The following is a 3,241-nucleotide window of genomic DNA, read 5'->3' as shown; positions in this document are numbered from 1 at the left end:
GAACACAAAGTCCACGGTCTTGGGTAACTTCCAGCGGTAGGGCATTTAGCAACAGATGAAGTATCAGCGCTAACTCTGAGGCCCACCCATAGGGGGGCCGAGTAGCAAGTCAAGTAAATAGGTTCCATAGCTGGGTGAAACCGCCATCATTGGAGATAGGCCCAGGTAAAATAGGGTTTCTTCATGTCTAGAGGACCATTGCGGTTGGGGGTATCCCCCAACGGAATCACTGGTCGCGTACTGCAGCTGCAGGAGACTGGGATCCTGGTTTACGGACACTTTACCGCGCTCAGGGAGTGCTGCCAACCTACATATGGTTCTGCTGTCCCAATAACTGGGATGTCAGCGGGGCAAACACAAGGGGACATTATGTCAATAGAACACTTGTCACGCCCAGGGTGCATTCAATCTCTACTTCAACGGAGCTGGAATTTGGCACTGTTAAGGATGCTCTGGGTTTGTGGGGGGGCACCCCCCCCCTGCTACCCTAGTACTAGGAAGCATGATGGGAGGGGCGAAGTAGGACTTTGGGTAACCTATTATGGGGGTCGGGGGACAGCGGGTTGCCCCTGGGGGTACTATGCCCCCGGGCACCGGTCACCCCTCCCCACCGGGGGGGGAGGGGCGGGGACGCAGTCCGGAGCCCCCTGCCTTGGGATGGCCGGAAGTGACGCGCAATGCGTGTCACTTCCTGGCCCTGGGGTGCGGGGGAGGCTATTTAGCCTTCCCCCACTCTCCTGGCGACCTCTTTGTCGCCCGCTTCGCCTTTTCCCTCCCTACCGCTTACCCGGCGTAGGCATTGGGTGGGGGGGGGTTTCTGAGCGTTGTAATGTTTTCTTTTTTCGTTGCAGGCGGAGTTACAGGGCGATCTGGAAGCAGGCCGGTACAAAGGGTACCTCTGCGCGGCACCATAGGGGGTGCCTGAGCCAAAACCGAGGAGCCTCAAGGAGGTCCCGGAAGCAGTGTCGGCGCCCCGCTAGTCCTGCGGGCGGTTGTGGGCCTGAACAACCGGGGATTTGCTATGCGACGCTCCGCCCCGAGAGGGGGGGCGTGAGTAGTATTACCAACGGCACGTGATCGTAGAAAGAATCACCTGGGGGGCAGCAACGGCGGGCATCGCTCCCGCGCTGCCCGGCTCATCAGGCAACCCAGTTGGTTGCCTGCCCTTGGATCGCCCGTAAGATAACCCACCCATTACATATACTGGAATTATGTAATAAACCTGCATCATTGTTACCCAACACCAACTGTCTTGTGTGTGTCATTTGGGTAACCTATTATGGGGGAGGGGGGAAAGCGGGTTGCCCCTGGGGGTACTATGCCTGCCAGAGGCTGCTGGACCCAAGGCGAACCGGTCAGGAGGAGAAGGGGAGCGACAGAGAACAGACTCAACGCCCTGCTGAGCGCAGGAGAGTGGTGAAATGCAAGGAGACTAGATTCAGGGAGCCTGAGCAGCTGCCCGGCCCGTCTGGGGAGAAGAGACTGGCCCACGCATTACCACGCTTGGAGGCCTGGGCGGTAGATCAAAGTGGACGTGACCCCCGGGCTTCTCTCTCCGGTGCACTGATCCTTTGGGCCTACACGGCCACTTCTGATATCGGCTTGCGACTGGAGTGGTGAGAGACCTGCCCCCCCCCCCCCTCCAATATAGCCAGAAAGGACAGAGGTGAAGGCCACCTTGGCTACTGGGGAGGCCTATTGTGAGGCTCAAGGCGGCACCTGGGCTACAACTGTTTGCTGTGACAACGCCACCGGGACGAGTGTGGGGCTGAGGGGTGCGGAGGCACGGGGATGAACTCCACCAAAGCGTTCGATTCCATGTAGTGGTCTTTTCTCTTCAGCCTCTTCTGGCGGCTGGGCTTCAGTTCCCACTTCATTTACCTCATAAGTCTGTTATATACCTCCCTGAACGCAAGACTACAGCTAAATGGATTGACATCAACCCAATTTCTAATTATGTAAGGCGCCCGTCAGGGATGTCCCTTATCCCCTATATTATTTGCTATGGAACCCCTGACAGCCCGGTTGCGACAACATCACGTGCACAGAGGGCTTAATTTTGGATCTCGTAGAATATTAGTTTCATGTATGCAGACGATGTGGGACTGTATGTTTGGGGGCCGCATTCCAACCTAGATACGGTTATACATGACGTCATACACTTTGGGAGACAATTAGGGATCACAATTAACAGAGCTAAATCCCTTTGCTTGACCTTTCTTCAATTAACGGTAGACCAAAAAGATATTTCAAACATTAGCCAAGTATTAACTATCTTTATTTTTAGCACTATCTTTTCACACACAATTGCTAAAAGTAACACTTTCTTTCAGTGGGAGTACACAGCTAAGGAGCATTGTTCCTGAGTGCCACCAAGTTATTTTTCATTTTTGCTGTCTACATAGATGGTTTCGGTCAGATACACCGTCCCAAAATTACCTTCTCAAAAATTAAAATTCCAGGCATTTCTACAACCTTTACTCACTTGCAAAAATGTTACATGAATTGACCAGTTCTGCAGGGCAACACAATATTCACTCTGTTACTCAGAAGACACATTGTTTCTCTCTTTGCAAGAATGTACAGGTTCACCTGATGTACCCACTCACATGTATCATTTAGCCAGTCTTAAGTCTGGTTGGGCATTTTTGTTAACTCTAGGAATTCTGTGCAACACCAACATGTTGACAGAACACATTCAGTAGCAGAACTAATGGGGGGAAAACCACAAAATTGCAGCAAACAATGAGTCCTGAAAGAAGAAAGTTTACTGCAGATGCTCATACAACAGCAACTAATTTGTATTCCCTGTAGGTTTTCATAGTAAGAATAGAACCAACTTGCATTCTCTCTTGCTGTGCACCAGACACAATGCATATATATTCTAGTTTTGTTGCTCAAAGCAGCTTAGTTTTGGTAATCTGAATAGAGGTGATAGGATTCTATGGGGTAATAGAAGAGTGTGTGTGTCTTAAAGTCTAAGGCTATGTTATTGTAATGTGGCTATTGCCAATAAGAAAAAAATATTGGTTTCAACCAATTTTTACCGAACTGCAAAGTTTCTTGCATCAAGAAGACTCTTCAGTGATAACATGGCTTTTGAAATAGATATCAATTTGCACTTCATTATGCTTTTATGATGTATTAAATATAAAAATGAAGGATAGGCGAGTGACTCTGCTCTGAAGTTCAAATGATTCACAAGGCTTTAAAATATACAGATATTCAGGAGAAAAACAAA

The sequence above is a fragment of the Triturus cristatus genome, chromosome 7 (assembly GCF_964204655.1).
Source record: "Triturus cristatus chromosome 7, aTriCri1.1, whole genome shotgun sequence".
Taxonomy (NCBI): domain Eukaryota; kingdom Metazoa; phylum Chordata; class Amphibia; order Caudata; family Salamandridae; genus Triturus; species Triturus cristatus.
The sequence above is the reverse complement of the archived record's forward strand: the minus strand, read 5'-3'. Positions refer to the sequence as shown.